The following is a 15,319-nucleotide window of genomic DNA, read 5'->3' as shown; positions in this document are numbered from 1 at the left end:
GTAGTTCAGAATCGGCAAGCAATACTTCAGAATCATGCTTCCAGTGCAAGTGGATCACCAGTAAGAAATCCTCAATACCAATTTCCACAAAGTTTTGTCACAGATACAATCTCCCTGCCTTCTCTAGCTGCTTTACTACCCTCTTATTCCTTCATTGTACAAGAAAAGTATGATTCAACTGATTTCAGTCAGATCTGTTACTAGAACTATCAAGGATTTATTTTACTGTCTGTAATTTGGTAAAGTTATGTCTCTTTACGTAGGCTACTAAAAATGTATTTACTAACTTCAAGTAAATACATAAATTCGATTTCTATCTCTTTTAAAAAATAAAATTTTGTTTGCTCTACAAATTGATCAGAGGCATTGATTTTGTGGCTAGCTACGTCATTACACATCTGTCTCCTTCTTTCTCTCTCCCTTTCATGGTTCTCATAGATAATATGATTGCTCCATAATTATCCTAATTTATTTTGATTTTATATTTTTGGTCGTATCATTTCACTTTTTGCTCTGCCATTTCCCAAATCATTTATATAGAAGGCATTATTTCCTATTTTCTCATGCCTAGAATAAGCTGCACATGAAGACATCACTGGTCCTCATTTTCAGTGTGTATATTTGAATATGGAGGAATATCTTTCCTCTGCTCTCCATCAATTCCCTACTCTCCAGTTAGAATAATTTCGAATAGTAAAATTGGAAAAAGAGAAAAAAAAATCATGGGGAATGAACAGTTACAGAAAATTCACCAGATATTTCTGACCAGTTCAACCAATGTGAACTATTAGGGAAATATATGGACACCTCATTCCCACTGGCACTCAAAGTCTCTGGTTAGGCAATTCTTAGGAATATGGGGAACAAGGTGAAAAAGTAAGGAATGGTATCAATTGCAAGAAAAAAATTTGGAGAAGGATCCAAGCATATTTCTTCATTGTGCTGCCGAAAATATTCAGCTTACTACAGTGCGGAGACTTCTTTCCCAAAAGGCCACTTATGTGAATAGTAGGGATGATGATGAGTATACCCCTCTTCGAGAAGCCTACGGTGGACAATTAGACATTGTCAGTGAGTTGGTGTCTCAAGCGGCACATGCAATAACTGTAGATGACTGGACACCCCTGAACAGTGCATATACGTGGAATAATACCAGAGTGGCTTCTTTCTTACTTCATCTTGATACAGATATCAATGCCCAAACTAAAGGACTCTTTTTAAAAAAATTTTTTTTGGTCTGTTCGTGGGGCCGGAACTCTGGGCCTGGACGCTGTCCCTCATCTCTTCAGCTCAAGGCTAGCGCTCTACCACTTGAGCCACAGCACCACTTCCCGCTTTTTTTTCTGCTTATGTGGTGCTGAAGAATTGAACCTAGGGCCTCATGTATGCAAGGCAAGCGCTCTACCACTGAGCCACTTTCCCAGCCCAAAAATTTTTGTTTGTTTGATTTTTGTTGTTGTTGTGGATTTTTTTTTTTTTTTGGTCGGTCATGGGGCTTGAGCTCTGGGCTTGGGTGCTGTCCCTGTGCTCTTCAGCTCAAGGGGAGTCCTCTACCGCTTGAGACACAGTAACACTTCCCTAAACTAAAGGACTCTTGACACCCTTATATCTTGCTGTTGAGAATTGAGATAGCAAAGATACGCTGGATCGCCTTCTGTTGAACTATTATATAAATCCAGGCCTGAAGAACAACATAGAAGAAACTGTATTTGATATTGCCAAAAGGATAAGTATGTATCACTACCTCTATGAAGTTGTGAAAGGCTGTACAAATTGTTCACCAAAGTCCTAATGGTCGGGTTAAGTTTCTTAAATTTCAAAAATGCAAGTCCATCTTTTGTGTCCCTACAAAATATTTTCACAATCCAAATAAAAACAATATCTTTTGTTTTTTTTTGGTCAGTCATGGGGCTTGAACTCTGGGCCTGGAGCTATCCCTGTGATCTTCAGCTCAAGGTGAGCCCTCTACCACTTGAGACACAGCTCCACTTCGAGTTTTCTAGTGGTTTATTTGAGATAAGAGTACCACAGACTTTCCTTCCCAGGCTGGCATTGAACCATGATCCTCAGATCTCAGTCTCCTGTGTAGCTAGGATTATAGGCATGAACCACCAGTGCCCGGCAGCACCAAAATTTTACTGTAAAAATTCATGGATTCCGCGGAATTCTTCCAAGTGAATTGCCTGCCTTGGATGGAAAAATGTATTCAATAGTTTTTGTAAACATGTATAATAACTTCTTCAGAGTTTGTGATTTTTTAATAAGAAATAATTTTAATTTACCTGTTGAAATGAGTAGTACAGAAACTAAAATATTTCTGGTGCTTGTCTGAAAAAGTATATTTTAAAATATTCTATATTCTATGTTTGCATAATGTTCATAATTTATTTTCTCCTAGATATACTTTGAATTCTATATTATTTTATAATATATAGGTTCATTAATGTGTCCTTTTGGATTGTATTCCATATAGAAACAGTTTGAGTCCTTTTTTCTAGGTCTTAATATTATTTTTCTTTGGGATAAAATGACAATGTTATCTAATTTGAAAAGTTTTGTAAAGTTTATGCTATGTAAACGCCTTTCTGAGGTGATTTAATACACTGATGTCAAACTTAATTTAATTATATGAATTACGGGTATTGTTACACTTGTAATTTTGTCATCAACTTTTTAATCACTTTTTTTCATTTCTTGCATCTGAAGAATGAAAAATATGGAATACTTCTCAAATTTTCATATTATACTTGTGCAAGTGCCATGTTAATCTCTGTATTGTAATTTGAGTATACTTGCTGCTGAAGCATGTAATATCCTCTAAATTTAATAGTTAATGATGCAATCTTTATACAGGCTTATATCTATGGGTGCCTACTTGTAACAAGGAAACCTTATTGTTCCTAACAATGCTATTGATCTTATTTCCCTAAAATTCTGTGAATAGTGGAAAAAATTATATTGATCAGTCGATTGCTCACATTTGCAATCTTTTTTTGTCAATGAGTATCTTAAATCTTTTTATTTGGAATTTGATCATACTCTCTATTATTTATAGTTAGGTCCAAAGATGATGGCTTTTTCAAGTACTTATTTATCCAGCTTTGTGGACCTAATGGATTCAAACTAAGCGTTGCTTAAGAGCTACTTCTAAATTTCTTCAGCTGACATTTTCCCAAATGAAGTTTTACTGGAACAAATGTCTACCTGAGCCTTTACCCTTCTTTCATGTGGGAAGAGACCAACCAGAATACCTTACCCTGACAGCAAAGATTTTCTTACTAGAACAAAACTAATCTTGGTTATAAGGGATCATAGAGAGATGAACAGTTCAAACAGAACTGTTCAGACGAGAAGGTATTTTATCAAAATATAATTGTTTATTATACCTTCCATTTAAAAGTAGCTAAAGCCAAGAAGGTGAAAAAATTGTTCGTATGCATGATTACTTAATGTCCTGGCCTGTCTGTAAGTTCCTGGCAGGAACTTACACTACTGCCTTTTTATCACCAAATATTTTCATAGTTGCAGGAGAAGTGCATATGTTTCTCCGCATAATTAGGCATTAAATTGATAATGTTTTAATCACAGTGTTTTCTCTTGCCTCCATGCTGTAAATCTACAAATGATAAAGCTTTAGTTCTAACTCTATCAAACACTGAAGTAGAGATAATGGAATCATACTTTAAAACAGAGTTGCCTTTGATGCAGTAACTACAACAGAACAATACAAAACGTGTGTCTTTTAATCATATTATATATAGTTATATATTTTATATTTATATGTGCTGATTTTATATTTCACAATGAAACTTAATAGAATTAGTTGATAATTTGACAAATAAATTGATATTTATTTACTCCAATAAATAGAATTGGAATATAAATATTTAGGTTTCAAATATATATTAGACTAGGAAAGGTATCAATGCACTCTTTTTAGTATAAACTTGTGATACATTATAACTGTTCTTGGTCTTCTGAATCCACATGAGAAAAAAACAATGTTTTCCTCTAATCTGTACTGGATTTTACTCTGCTGCTCTGTTTATTGTTTTAACTCGCTTGTCCCAAACTGTTTTTGTCCATATTTCTGAAGCATTCTTACTGATTATTCCCAAATTTTGCTAAGATGTCTAAAAAATATTATTCTTCTGCAGTACCCATGGGTCCTAAGATCCCAAGGCCCAGTTACTTGCATCATCAGATAACAGGGGCAAGAGTTTTCACCAAGGCCCATGCAACATATCAACACAAAGTAATTGAAGATCCATCTCAATTTCGCATTTCCTATATTTCAGGGCCCCAATTCCTTGAGATGCAGGAATTAGCAGTAAGCAATTGTGAAATGCAAGGCAACTTAAAATGAAGGATGAGATCACAAAATTTGAGAGAAAGTACTGTAATTCAAACATTCAACTTACAGATGACCAACCCATATGAGTGAACAAGTTCACAAAGTGTCATAAGATTATTTTTAATACCCTTCACTTATGATTAACGAAAGATTTTAGTCCAACATGAGTGGGCAAAAAAATAGTTCCTAGAAGGATAGATCTATAATTGTTCTACCAAAGCCCGAAAACTTGACTTAGAGGTCAAATGTAATTCAGAAAAATATTTGAATCACTAAGGAGTGCTTCAAAACACTGGGACTTCAGTACAACATGGTTCTGTGGTATAAAAATGTCACTCTCAAACCAATGATAATCTACATTTAATCTCCTGAAAGTATATTCCTTTTCAAATAAACTTTTTAAAATCACTTTCGCCAAAATAACATTTGACAATTTGATGATACTTAGTGACAATACAAGTTTTTCAAGTGTAGGGAGCAAGTTACAATAGAGTTGAATTATTTCACAGCACTAATGCCAAACATGTTCAACCATTCATTAAAGTGTAGAAATAGTACCACCCACAATTTGTGTTTTTCAGTATGGGCCTTTCAGAAATGTGTTTAATATGTCAGCCTCCTAAATTTCAAACCCAAATGTTAGCTAATAAATTTCATCATTTAATAAGGTACATTTTAAACAATCACAAATAGTTGCCTTATCATATGTTATTTTATGTTTTCCCTCTGTCTAACATAGTAAGAAATATGACTTTAAGTCTTCAATATGGGTACTAATCAGAGATATGACAAACATAATATCTGTCTTCTATTTCTATCATATTCCTATTTAGGAATAAATTTTAATTTTCTTTTTTTTCCAAAACTTATAGGTAGTATAAAATATTATTCCATGTAAAATAAAAGAATCACACCATTGTACAAAGCCATTTATAAAAATGCAGTTAGTAATACATTCTAAGCCATTTTTTAACTTTCTTTTTGACTAAATAATCTTTCAAACGGTTAAGAAAAAGTCATGTTTAGGTGCTTCCCGTCTCCAGTCTTGCAAATTGTTGCTGCAGATGAATGAATTATGGAAATATAAGCTGACATCATTTCAAGAATATGCAGGATTGAAACTCCAGGGAATGTATATAAACCTTTCAAAGTATTAATAGACAGTTTAACAGAATGACTATCAGGAAGTTGAAACCAAAGAGGAATTATAGTAAAGACATAGAATGAATGAAAAATGAACAAGGAGCAAATACAGCTAGAATACTGAATGTACACATATGATGAAGGAAGTGGTAAATTGGAAATAAATCTTGGAGAAAGCGTTGGCTGAGAACGATAGAAGGAGTGACTCTGATCTAGGAGCATTGGACAATTAGATGGATATATTTAATTGTAACACAATTGCACAAACTTTTAAAATTCAGTTAAAAAACACAACTAGAAACAAAAACACACAAAAATCACAACCAAACAGAAATCTCTAGAGAGTATGAATATGACCACTCAAAATTTTAATCAGTTAATGAAGGGCAGTCTTGGGAAAAGCAAACAAACTGTTCAAAGAGGGAAGTTTGGGATAGGGGAGAAATTTGAACAGAATTAAATAGATTGTCTAAGGTTATAAATCACCTATATCTGCTGTATACAGTATCTTACTTCTACGAGTTTTCTGTCTGAACTGGATAATCCAGTCCTGAGACACACTTGGTAGCTTGTGAGTTAGAATGGAAGAAACAAGATCAAGAACCCATTACTCCACTGGAGAGAAAACAATCCTCTATATTTTCTCTAATCTCTCTTCACTACTCTTTCTTCATACTTTTAAGTCAATTGATTTTGAATTATATTTTTTCTTCTTTCTTCTGTCAAAGTAATTGGTCAAAGTAATTTCATTAAATATTATTTGCCATTTTCTTCTTTCATGCTGTTTAATTGGACAAGTGAGTGCATAAAACTTCCCTCTTGTATTTGGTTGCCATGAAAGAACATCTATGTTAATAAGGAGAAATCTAATGTAAAACTTTGTCTCCAGAAAACAGTCCAAGAGGCTGTGATCACAAATATTTGGCTATATATTTTTTTCTTTTACCTTGAAAGACTTCTTGTGTCTAAAGTGACCACAAAAATAAGTACTCCATCACTTGTTGGTTCAATCAGAATTGTCTAACCTCAAAGATATATTTTGCTAAGAATATGCTTAGAGAAAACCAAAAAATACTGCATTTTTTATTTTCTCTCTTAAGATTCTCCTTAGATACCATATCAGGAACAGTGAAGTTATTCTATGCAAAATTATTTTAATAGATTATTTTTCTCTTGGTCTTGCATTTGTTCACCAAGATGTATGGAGGAGAATAGAGTTAAATCACCCATACCTTGGAAGAAAGTGTCTGTTACAAAAGGAAAATGCTTCTATGTCATACTTCTATGTCCTACTCTTAGCTCTTGTCAGAGTTCCAATTAATCACAGCTTCTTGGCTTCCAGTCTAGCGAAGCTGAAGGACCAACGGGCTCCACCACTGCTACATCTTCATTATTTCTCTTTTAAAACTCTTCAAGTTGCCTCATTTGGATGTGGAATGTATTTTCATGTCTTCATTCAATCAGTTCTGCATTGTAGTGAGCCAAATGGGCTCTGTAAAATCACTTTAGGGAGTAAAAATACTAACACAATTTACATCAAAAAGTTTTGACCTCCCTTGACTGCTGAAGTCAATACGCTTAGCTAAGGCTTCTAAGAAAACTTTTATTATTAATTTTTCCATTTGCTCAATTCTTTTCTGAACTTTTTGGCATATGTAATAAAAGAAGTCTTCACTACCTCATATTAATAAGAATATTATTTTTTGTGAGCCACTTAGAAATGTGAAATCATTGGTTTGAAGTATCCAATCAAATTTTTTTCTGTTTCACTGCTTCACGTCCAAAGACATTGTGGAAAGTGTTACAAACAGAAATGTGTAATCCCAACACCTTCTTTCATTGTGGAGGGCACTTTCTCCCTAAATATTTTGACTCAAATTATCTTTTTCAGAGAATTACTGTTTGGTAATTAAAGGTAAATTCACAAATTTTGATGCCTTATTTTTTTTAAGAACTTTTAATTTAAATTCCAATACAACCTTCTTTCAAACAGTGAGAATATAGTTCCTGGGTAAGGACAATTCCAAGGGAACCTACAGGATTTACAGCAAGGTTTCTGAGGTTTGTTTGTTTAGTTTGAAAAAGAGCCATCGTCATCCACATTGCTCCCTCTCTACTAAGTCTCCTTGGATTTCTTTGCATGAAAGCCTATTCTTCCAGGCAATTTTAAATTTTCTTAATAGGCTAAGTTATTAAAAATTTTGAAATATTAAATTTTACCTGCCATAAATTTAAAACTGTTGAAAATCCTTTATCAGAACCACAAATTCACCAATCGTAATTCCACCTTTATCATCAAAATGTTAACATGCTGTTTTCATGATATAGTATCCATGCAGCTATTATTTTCCAGTGGCTTTGTTATGCATATATGTAACCATATTAGCTGATGCTAAGCAAAATGAATTCCAAGATATGGAACCAGATTTTTTTTTCACTTGTGGTTGTTATTTTTTATGAACTATGTGATTTCTGTTTTCTTTGGGGTTTTCCCCTATGGTTTATCCCTGCTGTATGGTGAGACAATGGTGAGCATAATGGTGAGACAAAGGACAAAAAGCAAACCAATGCAATAGCAATACTCACAAGACAATATGTTGGAAATGTACTTTACAACTTGTGAGGGGTGAAGGGGTGAAGAAAAACTGTGAGAAAAATGAGGGAGGGGTAACAAGTTTGAAATGTTTTTTATTCACTACCTTACAATTACTGTAAAGTCACTGTACATCAATTTGATAATAAAATTGAAAAAATAAGCTGCGTAAAATGTAATTTTACTGTATTGGTACAGTAAATATAATTCTTTATGTAGTAACATTTTAAAAATCAATACTATTTGGCTTCTAATTTGAATTAATTACCCCTTATTTATCAGAGGTTCATCAACTTGAATGTTATCCAACTAGACACTATTTTCACAATATACTTGCCAAATTTTTCAAAAAATAATAAATTTAGTACTTTCTCATTCTAAAACAGAAAACAGGGTCTGGGAAGATGGCTCAGTGGGAGAGTGCTTGCCTTGCATGCCTGAGGCCCTGGGTTTGATTTCTCAGCACCACATAAGCAAAAAGAAAAAAGCCGGAAGTGGTACTGTGGCTCAAGTGCTAGAGCGCTAGCCTTGAGTTGAAGAGCTGAGGGACAGCGCCCAGGCCCAGAGTTCAGGCCCCACGACCAGACCCAGTTTAATACTATGGAAACCCATCATTTTAAAAGTAAGTAAGTTTTTAAGAGGACAGAATATATGTGTTCTTCAAAATTCCTATGACTAACAACTACTCATTTTTAAATTCTCAACATTCCTAAGAGATTTAAAACAGTACCTGTTTGCATGTTATGCAATTCTGCAATAGATGCAGTTTCCAATGGGGTGTTACAGATTGAGAAGTAAACAGAAAAATAGCCACATTCTTGTAGAGGATAAAACTGTGAAGCATGTGTAATAATTAATTCTTCAAGAGTAAGCAATTGTTTATAAGAGTAAGCTATTATGTCTATGACCATCAATCCCAAGATTTATGCCATAAAGTCATCCTAGCCCAACAGTTTCCAACTTGTAAGGGACACCTGAAAATTCCTTAATTCACATCATGAATACCTTATCTCTATTTTGAAAAATTACTACACCTCTTCTAATGTGACACCCTCTTTGTTCTGAAAAGAACACCACAATAAACTGAGCTGCATCATTTTTCCTCCACTGGAATTCTTGAGATCAGAACACTTGTAAATATTATTTATATTTAGACTTTTTTAACTATCATAGATATTCAGTATGCTAAGATAGGAAAATTATGATTCAAAGCCTTCCCAGACAGGAAGATTTCTTAGAATCTTATCTCCAAAAAACTTCTGTGCAAAAGCCAGACTCAAGTGGCACTGAGGTTGAAGTGGTAGGGCTTGAGCCTTGAGCATAAACAGGATCAGAGACCTTGTCCATGCCAAGAGTTCAAGTTCTAGGATGAACCAATAAAAAAAAACAAAATTGAAAAAAAAACCAAACCTAGCATTTTTCTCCATGTATACAGAGGCGCGTAAATAAGGAAATGGCTTCCTGTGGTACATATAGGTAGAAGAAAGAAGATGTCACACAATTACTCTCTTCATACCATATTAAACCAAACCTTTAAAAATTGGTTTTTCTAAATGTATAAATTAATGTCATCCATTTTTGGCAACTCTGTCTAGATTATTCATATTAACATGGTATACATGAATTCTGCAAATTATCTATTAACTATGTTCTAATTATAACTGTTGTGAAAGAATATCTAGGCAAATAGAATGCCAGAATTATTTGTGAATTTTTCAATTAATCCCTGTACTTTAAAAGAATTTTGTAGTATCCTATAGAATATGAAATTACAAACAAATCCAAAAAATATATTTTAAATCTAAATTCTAATTTAACAAGGTCTACAAAGTCCTATATTAGACGAACTTTGCTATTTCTCCAGACTTAAGCTTTTGTAATCCTTCGACATTTATTTGGAATCCAACAGAATGAGGGATGGGAATCATGAGCTGTTTTGCATCTACGAATGCTCTGTAATGATAAAAGCATTTAAAACACAAGTGAGGATATGTATGGGGTGCATTCAATAGGAAACTTGACTTCTCAAAACATAATGACAAAATTAGGCCAAACTTCCAACTGTGTATTCCTTTCTTGTTGTTTGGTTTGTTTTACTGAGACAAAATTATTCTACCTGGTCCAGGGAAGGTATCGTTATGTAATTCCACTCTCTTATCTCTTGTCTGAGTGCTAGAATTCCAGGCTTGTATCACATTGCCCTGCCATAGTTTGTTTATTTAATCTAGAAACAGACTAGAAATTCTGAACTTCTCTTATGATTTTATCCACTAGACTGACTGCTCAGACTGTTTATGTACTATTTTCAAAGATGTTTTAACATTTGACACAGGATATGAACATTTTCAGATGCACCTGCAGGCTTCCCTGATTCATTCCACTATGTATCCTATCCCGTTAAGAATGATTGCTTGACTCTCTTACTATCTCTGTTCCCTACCTATGTAATATTCTCAACTTCTGGGGGAAAGTTCACTTGAGGACTTTCTAATATTAAAAATTATCACTTGATTCTAGTCTTACTCAGGACCTATTTTCTATTGTTTTCTAACTTTACTACATATTCTGAGAGTTGTTTCATTTGTGTATTTTTGTGTGCACCTATAAGTGCCTCTATGTGTTTGTGTATGTTTGTATGTGTGTATGTATGCCAAAACTTAAAGCTGTAATTCAGCAATCTTGCTCGTGACTGCTATCCCAGCTTTTACTGTTTAATTATAGGTAGTGTCTCAAAGCCTATACTGTCCAAGCTGGATGCAAATTGAACTTCCGAGACTCCTTTACATTCTTAGGTTTTATTTTTCCAGGAGCATCAACTTTTAAACTTCAAACACTTTTGTGAGTGTAAAGTCTAACTGTAGCCCAGATTTTTAACTCAAGAATTCATATAAAGATAGATGAACATATACATTACATATCCTGAGTGTACACTGTTAGAAATGTGATCATAAACCAAGTTGTTGTGAGATCTGAGGATTGGGTTTTAAAGTCAGCACGAGTAGGAAAGTCCTGGAGATTCTTTTTTCCAATAATTACCAGAAAACTGGAAGTGACACTGTACCTCAAGTGGAAGAGCACTAGCCTTGAGCTGCATTTCAGATGACAGCGCCCTGTCCCATATTTCAAGTGCCATGAAAAACAACAGCAATAAAAAGGAATATAAGAAAAGGAAAGAAAAAGAAATGTGATCTTAGTCACCAGGTTCATTGCTAGTATAATTCCTGTTCCCTCAAGATAGACTCTTTTTTCCAGTTAAGTCTATTCTCCCATATATGACTTGCATTGGAAACAGAATCATTCTTCCATTCTCCTTTTGGCACATTTACATGATTAGCAAGCGTGATTTAGAAAGGGAGTGCCTCATGCTTCATGTTCCACTTAGGGGTAATGCTTTCTCTATATCACTCCCATAAATCTACATAAGGGACTTGGCTTTATTGTTTCAAATTTTTATTTGTAGAGTCTTGTATATTATATTGAACACTTATACATAAACACAGAACTTCTTTTTCTCCTATAATTGCTATTTTTTCTTTTACTGTTAACTCATGTACAGTTGGGAAATTAATGCATAGCATATAGATTCACAAAAAATGATCTGAGAACCTTCTTACCATTTAAAATTCACCTTAATTTACAGAGCACATGAGAAGTTTGAACAAAATATTCTCATGGATAATGTATTTATAAGCAATTTAAATTACATTTGTCTTTACTAAGTTGTCTCTGAAACATGTGTTACCTCATGTCCAAAAGTGTCATTGTGCTATTTCAAAGAAGCCAGAAAACATTCATTTTTTTCTGGATCAGCACCATAAATTGTTACTGGAAATAAGTGGAAGTAACTGTTACTGGATGTGCAAACTGATCCCAGGAGAGGAATTTAACATAGAGAAATGACAAAGTTCAAGTTAACTATTGCGTTCCTTTGTACTGTACAAGAAAAGAATCGAAGGCTGGAAGGAAACTCTGTCCATGACTTTTTTGAGTGTGTCCTTTACTCATATAAAACTTGTCTGTAAACTTCTGGTTGAGAGTATTGCAAAAGGAAACAATATGCCATTTGAAGGCAGGCATAGAACAAAAGGAAGTAACTTTGTTTTAAAAGTGTTCCACTGCAAAGAAGCAAAGACATGGAGGCTTTAGTGTCTTATGGATGGATGTTTCACTCCTGAGATGATTCTCTTGTTGCAGGAATCAGTTTTCAATTCCTTTAGTCTGGTCTTGAGTTTTCCATAGCAATAAGAATTCCAAAAAAGCAGGAATCCAGTGAGTATGATCAGCAAAAGCAGCCTCTTCTCGGACCACCACTATTTTAAGGAAAGTCCCAAAGAAATACCCAGGGTTTGTTTTGTTTGCTTGTTTGTTTAGTTTGTGCTGGTTCTGAGGCTTGAACTTAGAGACTGGCCCCTGTCCCTGAACAGTTGTCTTTCTTTCCTACCTGGACCAAACCTAGTACTCCACTGCTTGAGCCAAAACTCCACTTCTGGCTTTTTTGGTGTTTAATTACAGATAAGTGTTTGACAGACTCTCTTGCCTGGGTTGGCTTTGAACTAAGACAGTAAGAAAGCTAAGTGACATCAACTCTATGGAACTCTTTTGAACCAAGAAATATTAGATGAAGTTTATTATAAAGCTAATATTTGACAATTTTTAAAGAAGAGAATATGTTTAGCAAAGAAGCCATAACAAATAATCCAGTAAAAGTAGGTGCACTACTAAATCATTTGGGAAGATTACTATTGACTTCATCATTCCTTTGGGGGAAAATTAAACCTATATTTGCACTTTTTTGTTGGTTGTGGGGACTGAACCTTGATCCTAGGCACTGTCTCTCAGCTCTTCAGCACAACTTGAGCACTCTACCACTTTAGCTACAGCACAACTTCCGGGTTTCTGGGGTTAATTGAAGATAAGTGTTTCATGGAATTTCCTGACCAGGCTGGCTTTGAACCACAATCCTCTGGACTCAACCTCCTGAGTAGCTAGGATTACAGGCATGAGCCACCAGCACCCCGCTCATATTTGCATTTATGTGCACTTAATGTCACTATGTAGACAAAGAATGGAAATATGAACCATATGATATGACATTGCAGCTTTTCAGAATAATTAAGGTAGCAATAAATATGTCCTTTTCCATTTTGTTACATAAATGACTCATGAGCTATGGGACTCTTACATTAGCATCCTCTTTCATCTTTGTAGGTGTATTTAGTATTAGGAAATGTTCATAGATAAATACGCAAGACAGATTTTTAGAAAGCAAAGGAGATCAGGTATGAAAGATCAGCATAGGAGATACATTCATCACACAGAGATTAAGAACTAGCCTAAGAGATTTTGAATGCCAAAGGCAATGAGGAATTAGCCTAGTTGATAACTAGTTCTTTAATAAGCAAAAATGGTTCCCTAGAACGGTTTCTGCTATACCTTAGTTACTATAATTTATTCTTTCCATCTGGGGTTATTCCTTCTCTTCTGTCAATACTGTTAATTAGCCTCCGCCTTTTTTGTAAGATGACTGGCCAAAATAGTTTCTGAATCTCACTTACACTATCCTTCTCATTATGATTAGCAGTGACCCCACTCAAAAGCCTGGAATCTTTGAATTTCCAGAATTAATCTTCACCTGACATCTAAGCACATTCCTAGCATTAATTGTCGTGACCTAATGAACAAAACATTTTTTCAACACAGTATCCTAACATAGGTAAAGTACATGTATTAGGAACTATTGTCAGGTATCAGTATGGAAGGAGCAATTATATATTCCAAGTATGGGTTCTTTATTTCGCATTTACTAACTAAATGTTCATTGTTGTTGTTGCTGTAGTTTTGGCAGTCCTGGGGCTGAAACTCGGTGCTTGGGAATTATTCTTCAGCGTTTTTTTTTTTTTCCGCAAGGCTAACCCTCCACTACTTGAGGCACAGGACCACTTCCAGTGTTTCCTTTTCAATTTATGTGGTACTGAGGAATTGAACCCAGGGTTTCATGCATGCTAGGCAATCACCATACAATGAAGCCACATTCCCAAAACGCTAAATGACTTTCTTAAGATGGCATTACATTTTCATTCTATAACTCTGTATCATAATTTTAGCCAGGAATTTTTGCTAGAAAAGAGCATTGAACACAGTACTGAGTCCAGTAAGGCTAGATGGACAATAGATGACTGTCACAGTGTAGCCAGGGCACAGAGGGACTTACCTCATGGAGCTGGTACAACAGAATGAGCGAGACAGCTCCTGACCCACAGCCTACCTCGAGAATGAGAGGACCACCTTGGTTCCAGCCACATGGGGATGCTGGACCACCTCCTCCAGCACCCATTGAATCAGTTCCTGAGAGAGAAAGCGAAAGAAAGAAGGTCAGAATTACACTTAAGCCAGGTGCTGTTGGCTCAGGCCTATAATCCTAAGTACAATGGAGGCTGAGATATGAAGATTGTGGTTTATAGCCAGCCTGGGCAGGAACACCTGTGAGACTCTTATCTCCAAAGAACCACCAAAAAACTGGAAGTGGTGCTGTGATTCAAGTGGTAGAGTGGTAGCTTTGAGCTGAGGAGTTCAGGGAGCTGCCCTAGGCCCAAAGTTCAAGCCCCATGACTGAAAAGAAGTGGACTTCCCACCACAAGAAGTGGACTGAATAGCACCCATTGTCCTAGGGAACATGGCAGAGAAGTCAGGCCGAGCTTCCTGTCAGCTGGGAGTCATTAGTAGGTCACCAGGCTTCTCTGTGCCTCAGTTTCCCCAGCTTCAAAACTGAACAAAGTGAAGGATCCTGTTACTCATGGGGATAGAGTAATAAAGAGAGCGATGTTTTGTTTCATAATCCCATAACTGTTGCACCGTTAATAACACACACTATCTGAGATCTTTCCGGGTATCTTCCTGTCATATGCTCACAGAATTGCCAAGAACAGTATCAGATGGCCCCTCCCTCTGTGCCTGTCCCTGCTCCAGAGATCCCTCTGTATCAATCCCTTGTTCCCTCACAACTGTCCCATGAGGAGATTGAAGTCCAATGGTTGAGGCCCAACCCAGAGACTCACATCTGGTCAAGAATCGGCTGCCGTGGACTGAGTTTGGGACAATCCATCTAAACCAATGACTGAGCATGTCGCTACATATCTACCATCCCAACTACAGAAGAACGGGCCTCGTGGCTCAGGCCTGTCACAGATAGGAGGACCATGATCCAGCCCAGAATGAGCATATATTAATTC

At 35.5% G+C, this 15,319-nt stretch overlaps 1 pseudogene; it reads right to left on the bottom strand.

Annotated features, from left to right (window-relative positions):
• Positions 1 to 2,710: 2,710 nt before the first annotated feature.
• LOC138810715 (U6 spliceosomal RNA) lies at positions 2,711 to 2,807 on the bottom strand (annotated as a pseudogene).
• Between the last annotated feature and the right edge of the window lie 12,512 nt (positions 2,808 to 15,319).

Source organism: Dipodomys merriami, unplaced genomic scaffold (assembly GCF_024711535.1).
Source record: "Dipodomys merriami isolate MVZ:Mamm:240054 unplaced genomic scaffold, mDipMer1.0.p SCAF_506, whole genome shotgun sequence".
NCBI lineage: Eukaryota > Metazoa > Chordata > Mammalia > Rodentia > Heteromyidae > Dipodomys > Dipodomys merriami.
The sequence above is the reverse complement of the archived record's forward strand: the minus strand, read 5'-3'. Positions and strand labels throughout refer to the sequence as shown.